The sequence below is a fragment of the Zingiber officinale genome, chromosome 11B (genome assembly GCF_018446385.1).
Source record: "Zingiber officinale cultivar Zhangliang chromosome 11B, Zo_v1.1, whole genome shotgun sequence".
In the NCBI taxonomy this organism is placed as follows: domain Eukaryota; kingdom Viridiplantae; phylum Streptophyta; class Magnoliopsida; order Zingiberales; family Zingiberaceae; genus Zingiber; species Zingiber officinale.
This window is the reverse complement of record NC_056007.1, coordinates 27,918,340-27,930,963: the sequence shown is the minus strand read 5'-3', so window position 1 is coordinate 27,930,963 and position 12,624 is coordinate 27,918,340.

Genomic DNA, 12,624 nt, shown 5'->3' with positions numbered 1-12,624 from the left:
TTAAAATCTCCAAGCAAATAAAATTTTAAACACAAATTAAAACTTCCTTATTTGCTTCCGGAAATTTATAAAAATTTCTCCAATAATTTTTCCCTTCATGGTGGATTATAAAAAGGAAATTTTATAAATTAAAATCTTTCTTTTAAACATGAGGATAATTTTTCAAAAGGAAAGTTATCTCTAAAAATTAAAATCTCCTTTCAATCTACAAATAAGGAAAGACATCAAATCCTTTCTTAATCTTTTGTAGAAACTTATAAAAGAGATATTTAATTTTTAAACTCTCTTTTAAATCATGAACATGGTTTAAAAAAGGAAAGTTTTCTCAAAATTAAAATCTACCTTTCAATCTACAAATAAGGAAATATTTCAAATCTTTTCTTAATCTTTTGTAGAAAGCTATAAAAGGAAAGATTTAAATTTCAAACTCTCTTTTAAAACATAATATCCACATAAGAAATAATTTTAATAAAAATTCCTTTTTAATATGATGTGGCCGGCCACCTAAGCTTGGGCTCCAAGCAATTGGCCGGCCACCTTAAGGCTCAACCTTTAGGCTTGGCCGACCCCTATAGGTTGGGTAAGAAGGTGGGTATAAATCTCTATATACAAGAGGCTACGATAGGGACCGAGAGGAGGAATTGGTTTTGGTCTCCCGATGAAATTAAGCTTCCCGTGTTCGCCCCGAACACACAACTTAATTCCATCAATAATAATTCATTCCACTAAAGAACTATTATTGAACTACCGCACCAATCCCAAATTACATTTTTGGGCTCCTTCTTATTATGAGTGTGTTAGTCTCCTTGTGTTTAAGATTTCGAATGTCCACTAATTAAGTGAGTTACTGACAACTCATTTAATTAATATCTTAGTCCAAGAGTAGTACCACTCAATCTTATCATCATGTCGGACTAAGTCTACCTGCAGGGTTTAACATGACAATCCTTATGAGCTCCTCTTGGGGACATTATCAACCTAGATCACTGGCACACAGTTTCCTTCTATAATCAACAACACACACTATAAGTGATATCATTTCCCAACTTATCGGGCTTATTGATTTATCGAACTAAATCTCACCCATTGATAAATTAAAGAAATAAATATCAAATATATGTGCTTATTATTATATTAGGATTAAGAGCACACACTTCCATAATAACTGAGGTCTTTGTTCCTTTATAAAGTCAGTATAAAAGAAACGACCTCTAAATGGTCCTGCTCAATACACTCTAAGTGTACTAGTGTAATTATATAGTTAAGATAAACTAATACCTAATTACACTACGACCTTCCAATGGTTTGTTCCTTTCCATCTTGGTCGTGAGCTACTATTTTTAATTTATAAAGAATCGATAACACGATCTTCTGTGTGTGACACCACACACTATGTTATCTACAATATAAATTAATTGAATATCTACATTTGGTGTAGACACTTGACCAATGTGATTCTTATAAATGTTTATACAAAAGCTAGGCTTTTAGTATACACTCCAACATTTGTCTAATATTTTTATGATTTTATGAGTAAAAAATTTCCGGCGGTCCAGTTTAGCGATTTTCGGGTGCAATCGCGGAACGAAGCCCATTGCTGGGTTAGGGGCAGCACCCCTACCCGCGATATAACCATCACAAGTGTTCCTAAGCGATCCTACAATGCCTTAGCCCGCTGTCCCAAAATGATTTTGGGGCGAAACCTTACCGTTTCAGAAAAATTTTCTCTGTAGTCGAAGCCTACAAGTGTCTAAACTCTTGTGCTTCACTTCTACGAGAAAAATACCCATAAAATCTTTAAAAATAGTAAATTTATAGAATATTACAGAATTGATATTTTTCATAAAAATACAAACAAAAACTCGTACACGCTTCGCACGTGGCTCTGATACCACTGTTGGGTTATTCGGGCCGCAAAAACTGCTTTTTTGCATTGCGGAAACCCCGAATCTCATGCCACCGGATCCGTGCGAAGTTATAAAATTTTGTAAAAACTTCAAGTATGAGTTTCTAGCCTAGATCTAAACTAGATCTACAAAGGAGAAGAGCTTTACCCTTGATGTGATGCCCTTCGCTAATCCCGCTCGTCCAAGGTTCGCCGGATCTCGAGAGTATCAAAGTAGATACTCCTCTATGTGTATCCACACAAGAAAGAGATGGAGAAACCAAAAAAAAGGTGTGCTAGCACCTTTGAAAGGTTCGGCCAAGGTGGAGGAGAGGGAGAGAAGAGACAAGGAAGAAGATGGAGGTTACACACACAAAATGAAACTCCCACAATCACTAAAGTGGCCGACCACTTCCAAGAAAGGCTTTTAAACGTCCATGGGATATCAAGAGTCACAACTCTTGATCTCCCTCATGAGGTGGCACACACATGTGCTAGCCTTGATGAAGTGGCACATCATAATTGGCCCACTTAATGCCAACTCACAAATGAGGTGGCAAATGGTCAAGTCAAACTTGACCCTTCATCTTCCTCTCAAGTCAAGTCAAACTTGACTTAAATTCTCCCATTGGTTGATCAAATCTAACCATTGATTCAAGCCAATTTAATATAATGAATCTCTATTCATTGATTAAATTGATTCAATGAAACATAATCTAAATTAGATCCATTGAACACATGAATCAAATCGAGTCCAACTCAATTAGTTTAATTTGGATTACTCTTAATCCAATTTGGTTCATCATATGAACCTAACCGTCTTGGTTCATCAAATGAACCTAATCTCCATCTAATTGTCCTTTGTGTGTGACCCTATAGGTTCTTATAACATTGGCAATGCTCCTAAACCCATTTAGAAGCATAAGTAATGAGTGGTATCTAGCAACAAATCATTACTACCCAAGTTATAAGAATGTTGAGATCCAACATCACCTTGTGACTACTAATTGTGACTCTTCACAATATATGACAAGTGTCCTTCTATCCTTGATATCTAGATTGATCAACGTGAGGCATAGACCATGTCATCCTCTAATCAATCTAAATCTTGAATCCCAAGTAGACTCACTCAATCAAATGAGCTCAACATCTCATATTGACTCATTTGGGCATGGCCATGCACTTAGTGGTCTCACTCTATCAAGAATATCGATGTCACTCCCGTCATATAGGAGGGATAGATCCCATCTACATCACTCACATCCCTCCACATAATTTGTTACATACCCAGTAATCGCCTTTATACTCCACCCAGTTACGGGTGACGTTTGACGAAGCCAAAGTATGTAACTCCTTATGTAGGGAACCATGGTGACTTCAGGTCCAAGGACTAATAGTCATACTAATAGCCATATGAGAAAGTATATGACACTCATATAATGATCCATGATACTTTCTCATGGCGGGTCATTCAATATACATTCTACAATGCATACCCATGTGTCAACTTGATATCTCCATATCCATGACTTGTGAGATCAAGTCATCGAGTTAACCTACATGCTAGTCTCATCGCATTAACATTTTCCTTGAATGCTAATACTTGACTAGGAATGATTAAGAGTAGTGTTCCCTATATCATCTCACTATCGATTCAACTAACCGATTGATATAGGTAAGAACCTTCTACTCAAGGATGCTATTATACTTAGTTATTTGGTATCAATATAAGTAAGCATAATAACCATAAACAAATGCCTTTATATATATAAGAATATGATACAACGAGTCCATACAACAATCATCAAATGATTGGCTCTAGGGCTCTAACTAACATCAAGTTCACCCAATGTGTCTAACTCATTGATTCTCATGAAATTTTGAATTCAATGAAACACCATTTCATTAATTCGAATTAACTCCATGAGTCTAGTTTGAATTAGACTTAATCCAATAATTAGATCCAATCGGGTCTAACACAATAAGTCCAATTCAGATTAGACTTAATCTAATGATTCATCATATGAGCCCATCTCTGAATCTACTTGTTCTTTGTGTGTGACCCAATAGGTTCTCGTAACATTGACAATGTATCCAAATCAACATTTAGATACATAAGCAATGAGTTGCATCTGGCAAGACATCAATGCTACCCAAGTGATGAGAATGTCGAGATTCGACCTAACCTCTCTATGACTATTATCTTGTATGACTTGGTCCTTCTATCTTTGATATCTAGATTGATCAATGAGGCATAGATTGTGTCATCCTCTTATCAATCTTTGTGTTTCTTACACGCACCAACCAAAGAGTCAGATTCTTTATATCCCCCTTACTAATAGATCGAGTTGAACTAGAATATTATATCTCAGCAAAGCGGTTTATTTGTTCATAGTGATTATTTTCACTCCTCTTTTTGATTTTGCATTGGGATTTGATTGGGACCTATGAAGGGGGAGCCGGCCAACTCAATTTATTCCACTTGCGTATGCCTTGGTTGAAGATTCTGGTGCCACCGACTAAGTGTTAGAGAAGGAGGTCTAAGACGAAGAGAAGGTGTGGAGTGCCCCAAAGAGTTTAGGGTCGTGCTCCTTTAGTTCTCTTTCGGGTAGGGTCTTCCTGACTATATTAATAGCATGAATAATAGCATCCGGTGCGGCTAAGAGGGAAAAGATGAAGAAAATATTAGCACGAACTATGGTGCTTCATTCAATTGTTGTCAACAAAGATCAAGATGTGCATGCGCCTAGCCCATTGAAAGGTTCCGAGTGGGAGAGAAAGAAAGCATCTCTTCAATCAAGGAGGGGGCCTGAAAGAGTATAGCATTGTCTATACCGAACTCTAGAACAAAAAGAGGAGTCTCAAACTATGTGGTAGCTACAGGAAGACGAAATGAGGAATTCCCCAAGAGTATAGGTACCTTCCTAGGTCTCCCTGGCTTCTTCATTCAACTTAAGTTAGAACTCCTGGAATGATCTTAGCAATGAGGGCTGGGATGGAAGGGTGGGAAGAGGCAGGCTAGACACTTGAACCTGAAAGAGAGTATTGAACCCTTGTTGTGGGCATCTTCTTAAAGCTTCAAGCTGAAGCTTGAATCGGGATCTCTTCTATCTATATTGGAATAAGAGAGGTCAAGCAATATCCATAGGTATAGAGAGAGGAAGGGCTCATTGAGGAGGAGTGATTTGTTAGAGTGTATACTAAAAGCCTAAATTTTTGTAAACATTTATTTTGAAATAAAGAATCACATTGGTCAAATGTCTACATTTATACTAAGTGTAGTTGTTCAATTAATTTATATTGTAGATAACATGGTGTGTGGTGTGACACACAGAAGATCATGTTATCAATTCCTTATAAATTATAAACAGTAGCTCACGACTAAGATGGAAAGGAATAAACCATTGGAATAGTCGTAGTGTAATTTGGTATTAGTTTATCTTAACTATAAAATTACATGAGTACACTCTGAGTGTATTGAGCAGGACCATTTAAGGTAAGTTTTTTTATACTAACTGAATAAAATAACAAGACCTTGTTATTGTGGAAGTGTGTACTCTTAATCCTGATATAATTGTTAGAGTGTATACTAAAAGCCTAGCTTTTTGTATAAATATTTATTTAGAAATAAGAATCACATTGGTCAAATATCTACATTTATATGCTAAGTGTAGTTGTTCAATTAATTTATATTGTAGATAACATGGTGTATAGTGTCACACATAGAAGATCATGTTATCAATTCCTTATAAATTATAAACAGTAGCTCACAACTAAGATGGAAAGGAGCAAACTATTGGAATAGTCGTAGTGTAATTTGGTATTAGTTTATCTTAACTATAAAATTACACTAGTAGACTCTGAGTATATTGAGTAGGACCATTTAAGGTAAGTTCTTTTTATACTGACTACATAAAAGAATAAGACCTTTGTTATTATGGAAGTGTGTGCTCTTAATCCTGATATAATAACAAACACATATATCTAGTATTTATTTCATGACTTATCAAAGGGTGCGATTTAGTTCGATAAATCAATAGGCCCGATAAGTTGGGAAATGATATTATTTATAGTGTGTGTTGTTAATTATAGAAGAAAACTGTGTCCTAGTAATCTAGGTTGATGATATCCCCAAGAGGAGCTCATAAGGATTGTCATGTAAACCCTGTAGGTGGACTTAGTCCGACATAACGATAAAGTTGAGTGGTACTACTCTTGGAGCTAGATATCAATTAAGTGAATTGTCAATAACTCATTTAATTAGTGGCCATTCTATATCTTAAACACAGGGAGACTAACACGCTCATGATAAGAAGAAGCCTATATAGTAATATGGGATTAGTGCGATAGTTCAATAATAACTCTTTAGTAGTATGTGTTATTATTGATGAACTCGAGTTGTGTATTCAGGGCGAACACGGGAAGCTCAAGTTCATTGGGAGTATTGGTTAGTCCTAGGAAAACATACCGGTTCTACTGTACAAATTTTTTTTTATACAAGTGTCGAACCTTTCCTTAAATAACCTATTGTGTTCTTTAAAAATTAAATTAGAAATCGCAGACGGAACTTAACATCATTGATTCCAAATTTAACTTATCTGTTCTTAATGGTTTAGATTTGAATCGCAAGCAGAACTTAAAACTATTGATTCAAATCCACCTATGTTATTAATTTCATTAAATATTAATTTCCAAAATTGGCTTCCAGGACTGCATGGCGAGGCACATGGCCTTCTTGGATATGGGAGCAACCACCACCGCCTAGACAAAGCCTTTTAAGGAAAGCGAATATTTAATTTCCTTAAATAACTCTAGGTTAACCAAAAAGAACAATCGAATCACAAATTCGAAAAACAAAACAAAAGAAACACATCTTCGAAACAAATCCAAAAATCTAGAATCTAATGCCTCTTGTGTTTGGAATTCATACAAAAGAAATACAACTAGTATGATGCGGAAATTAATTACTAATTATACCTTCCTTTGTATGCAATGACCTCTTGATCTTTACCATATTCCTCTTCTTATCTTGGACGTTGTGTGGGCAATGATCTACCGAGATGAGAATCCACCTAAGCCATCTTCTTCTCCAAGCATGATTCGGCCACCACAAATATTCCATGAATAGATGTGGTTCGGCCACCACCACCAAGCTCCAAGGGATGCTTCCTTTCTCTCCTTCTTCTCCATGCTAAAATTCGGCCATCTTCAAGCTCCATGATATTACAAGGTCCGGCCAATGAAGAAGAAAGAAAAAGGAAGAAGGAAAAATAATAGGGCCGACCACCATCAAGGAAGAAAAGAGAGGAAGAAAAATAATAGAGTCGTTAGCCATGAAGGCACCTCTACCCCCTCTTTTATAATCTTTGGTCTTGACAAATAAGGAAATTTAAATAATAACTTCCTTAATTCTTTTTCCATGAAAATAAAAAATTTAATTAATTAAAATCAAATTTCTTTTCTCAATTTCAATGGTCGGCCACTTTCTCCCCAAAACAAGGAAAGTTTTAATTAAAATAAGAATTAAAACTTCCTAATTTGTTTCCAGAAATTTATAAAAAATTTCAATAATTTTAATCCCTTCATGATTGGTTAGTAAAAAGGATATTTTATAAATTAAAATCATTCTTTTAAACATGTGGATAATTTCCAAAAAGGAAAGTTATCTTTAAAAAATTAAAATCTCCTTTCAATCTACAAAGATATCAAATATTTTATTAATCTCTTATAGAAATTTATAAAAGAGATATTTAATTTTTAAACTCTCTTTTAAATCATGAACATGGTTAAAAAAGGAAAGTTTTCTTAAAATTAAAATCTCCTTTTAATCTACAAATAAGGAAAGATTTTAAATCTTTTCTTAATCTTTTGTAGAAAGCTATAAAAGGAAAGATTTAAATTTTAAACTCTCTTTTAAAACCATGATATCCACATAAGAAATAATTTTAATAAAAATTCCTTTTAATTTTCTAGTGGCCGACCACCTAAGCTTGGGACCCAAGCTTTGGCCGGCCACCAACTTGGCTCATCCACTTGGTCTTGGCCGGCCCTAGCTTGGGTTCCAAGCTAGCTTGGCCGACCCCATTAGGATGGGTAAGAAGGTGGGTATGTGGTGGGTATAAATCTCTATATACAAGAGGCTACGATAGGGACCGAGAGGAGTAATTGATTTTGGTCTCCCGATGAAATTAAGTTTCCTGTGTTCGCCCCGAACACGCAACTTAACTTCATCAATAATAATTCATACCACTAAAGAATTAATATTGAACTACCGCACTAATCCCAAATTACATTTTTGGACTCCTTCTTATTATGAGTGTGTTAGTCTCCCTGTGTTTAAGGTGTCAAATGACCACTAATTAAGTGAGTTACTGTCAACTCACTTAATTAATATCTTAGTTCAAGAGTAGTACCACTCAACCTTATCGTCATGTCAGACTAAGTCCACCTGCAGGGTTTAACATGACAATCCTTATGAGCTCCTCTTGGGGTCATTCTCAACCTAGATTACTAGGACACAATTTCCTTCTATAATCAACAACACACACTATAAGTAATATCATTTCTCAACTTATCGGGCTTATTGATTTATCAAACTAAATCTCACCCATTGATAAATTAAAGAAATAAATATCAAATATATGTGTTTGTTATTATATTAGGATTAAGAGCACACACTTCCATAGTAACTGAGGTATTTATTCCTTTATAATGTCAGTATAAAAGAAACGACCTCAAATGGTCCTACTCAATACACTCTAAGTGTACTAGTGTAATTATATAGTTAAGATAAACTAATACCTAATTAACTACGACCTTCTAATGGTTTGTTCCTTTCCATCTTGGTCGTGACCTACTGTTTATAATTTATAAGGTACTGATAACATGATCCTCTGTGTGTGACTCCACATACCATGTTATCTACAATATAAATTAATTTAATAACTACATTTATCATAAATGTAGACATTTGACCAATGTGATTCTTATTTCTAGATAAATGTTTATACCAAAAGCTAGGCTTTTAGTATACATCCTAATAATCTCCCACTTATACTAAAAGACTAAGCTACCATTTCTGCTGCCATACATCTGAATCCCATCCCTTCAACATGCCCATCAAAACCTCTTGCCTTAAGGGCCTTAGTGAAAGGATCTTCTAGGTTATCACTTGATGCAATCTAAGCGGCAACAACTTCTCCTCGTTATACTATTTCTCGTATTGGGTAGTACTTGCACTCTATTGTGTTTATTTGCCTTATGGACTTATGGTTTCTTCGAGTTTGCTATTGCACAAAATTATTTTGGGCAAACCAGAGATCATATCTAAGTCTATCATGAAGTATCTGAGCCATACAGCTTCTATGGCTACCTCAGAGGCTGCCATATACTCAGCTTCTATGGTGGAGTCCTAAAAAACACCTATGCTTATCACTCTTCTGTCGTTATGACTTCACCTCCTAAAGTAAACACAAAACCCTAAGGTCGACTTACTATTGTCCCTATCCGATTGAATGTCAAAATCCATGCAACCCATAGGGAACAAATTATCTGCCTTGTAAGCTAGCATATAATCTCTAGTACCTCTTAGGTACTTCAATATATGCTTTACCGCAGACCAATGTCCCTGTTCAGGATTACTTTGATATCTGTTAACCATGCCCACGGTAAAATAGATATCTGGTCTCGTGTATAGCATACATTAGGCTTCCGACAACCGAAGCATAAGGAACTGCCTTCATTTCTTCTATCTCCTTTGATGTCTTTGGAGACATCCTTTTAGATAAAGCTACTCCATGCTGAAAAGGTAAGAAACCTTTCTTGGAGTTTTGCATGCTTAAAACGAGCAAGGATTATTTCGATATATGAAGCTTGAGATAAATAAAATATTGTTTTCTTGCGATCCCTTATTACTTTGATCCCAAGAATATATACATTCTCCCAAGTCCTTCATATCGAATTGTTTGGACAACCATACCCTTACTTCTGACAACACTTTGATATTGTTTCCAACTACCAAAAATGTTATCTACATATAGTACAAGAAATACCACCACGCTTCCATCACACTTTTTGTATACACAAAACTCATTCGGTTATAAAATAAATCCATAGTGTTGGACCCCGTGGTAGTTTTGATGTGATCAACCAAGTTAGTTAGGTCCTGCTGTGTTTGATACCTGTGTCTGAGTGTGCAGGAGCTTTGGAACACAGGAAGTTGAGCGGAAGACGTAGCTAGCGAGAAGGACGGCACAAGAAGGGAGCCGACGGGCTCGGTGCGTCCGAAGGACGAGAAAGCTGCGGAAGAGTACTCCGGTGGGCGTGAAGAGCGTGCGCGGCGTTCGAGGGACGTTAAGCCGGGACGGAAGGCTGCTCGAGGAGAAGGCCGGGAATTGGGTTCGGGTGAGCCCTATTCCGGTTGTTCGCAATCACCCAAAAGAACGGAGCTTCGGAAGCCAAAGCGAAGAAGAAAAGGAGTAAAAGCAGGTGGGAGGTACTGTAGCAGGAAGTTACTGTAGCAGAAGTTACTGTAGCTTGAAGGTGCCTTAAACAGGCTAGAAGGCGCCCTTGAAGGCTCCTTCAAGCCTGTTGAAGGCGGCTTCAATAGGTCAGTTTTGACCGTTTGCGTGCGGATAAAGTTTTATCCGCTGACCGAGTTGGAGGGGCCTTGAACCTTGTTGGAGGCGCCTTGGACCCTCGGGATAGACTTTCCAAGAGCTATAAAAAGGCCCCTGGAGCTAGGAATTCATCATTGATTCAAGCATTCAATTCCTAACAACTTGTGAGTTCATTAAGTATGTAAAAAGGCTTCTCCACCTACAGTGAAGGAGACTCTGCTAGTGCTATCTTCGATTGTCCTGGATTAACAACCTCCTTGGTTGTAACCAGGTTAAACCTCGTTCTCCCGTTTTATTTCTGTCTTTAATTTTATATAGTTGCTAGTTATTTTTATTGCTACACTTATTTCTGAGTTGAAATCCGAGGAGGGTATTTTTATTTTTTGTTTTCAGCAATTCACCCCCCTCTTGCCAGTCTCCGTTGCACCAACAAGTGGTATCAGAGCCTGATCGCCTCAGAAGGACTAACCACCAACTGAAGCACTACGATCAAGACGATGGCCGGAGCGAACATCCATCCCTCGAAGTTCGACGGAGACTTTGCCACATGGAAGTGCAAAATGGAGGTATTTTTTAAAACGGATTTTGATATTCTTATTACAATGAAATATGGTTTTTCAGCGCCGAAAGACAAAGAAGAAAACACATGAAGCAAGAAGGAGCAAGCCGACTTCGTCGCCAACGGAAAGGAAGAGTTCCACCTGCTCAGTGTGCTGCCACCATAAGAAGTAAATCGGATCGGAAGCTACGACTCAGTGAAAGATCTCTGGGAAAAATTCCTGGAGCTACACGAAGGTACTTCCGAAGCGAAGCGCGACATCCTCCGGAACCAGTTAACGAACCTCCGGATGAACCAAGGCGAGAAGGTAGCGCAACTCCAAGCGAGAATCAAGGAGCTGATAACACAACTAACGAACCTTGGAGAAGAGGTAACCAACCGGGATTCCATCTGATACGCGCTCAATGCCTTCCCGAGAACTCCAGAGTGGGCCTCCTTAGTAGATGCGTATTACATCTCTAAGGACCTCAAGGTAAGTACTTTAGAACAATTATTTTCCAATTTTGAACTTCACGAATCTCGAGTTTCAGAACCCAACGGAGCAGAGAAGACAAGTCAGAACATTGCCTTAAAGGCAAAGTTGAACAGTTCTGACTCCGAAGCCTTAGTCGACGAATCCGAAGCGACACTACTGGTAAGACACTTCTATAAGTTTTTTAGTACTAACAAATTTAAATCGCAGAGGCATCATCGAAAGAAGAGGACGGTTCGCTGTTACAACTGCAACGAAGAGGGGCACATCAAAGATGACTGCCCAAAGCTAAAGAGAAAAGAGAAAGAAAGGGAAAAGCCAAAATACAAGAAGCCAGAACCCTCCAAACACAAGAACCTAAAGGCAACGTGGGATGATTCGTCATCCTCCGAATCGGAAGTCGAAGAATTCTCGGGACTAGCACTGATGGCCAACCATCAACAAGAAGAAACGTCCAGCTCAGAGATGAGCATCGACGAAGGGGGAGGAACGTCAGAAGAAAGCAGCAGTGAAGGGGGAGCGTCACCTGATCAGGTAAGTAAGGTACGCAATCTAACCCCGTCTCAGTCATTTCGATTTATTAAATCGCTATCTAAAGATTTATTCGAATTAGAAAAAGAAAATAAAGAATTAAAAAAGAAATTAGCAAAAGCATGTCCACTTGAAATGTACGATAGTATGAAATCAGAAAATGAAAATTTAAAACTAGAAATTGAAAAATTGAAAAATGACGCATGCTTAAAGAGATTTCCAAAGTCAAAAAATAGAATTTATGGTAAAGTAAATTGGTATATAAGGAAGCATTAAGGAAAACTTAGGAAAATACCAAGAAACTATGTACCCCCTAGATTTTTGAATAATCTTGTAGGAAGGAACCTCTATTGGGTTCCAAAATCTGTGCTTAATTAATTTTTCAAAAATTAAATGATTACAGTGAGAAAATTAAACATTGAAATTCTTTATGAAAGCTTTGTCTAAGGAAGTGGTTATTGCTCTAATAACCAAGAAGGCCTAGTGCCTCGCCACGACCTGGAAGCTAAAATATTGAAAGAAAATGTTTAATTAACTTACTGAAAAAGCATTAAACAAG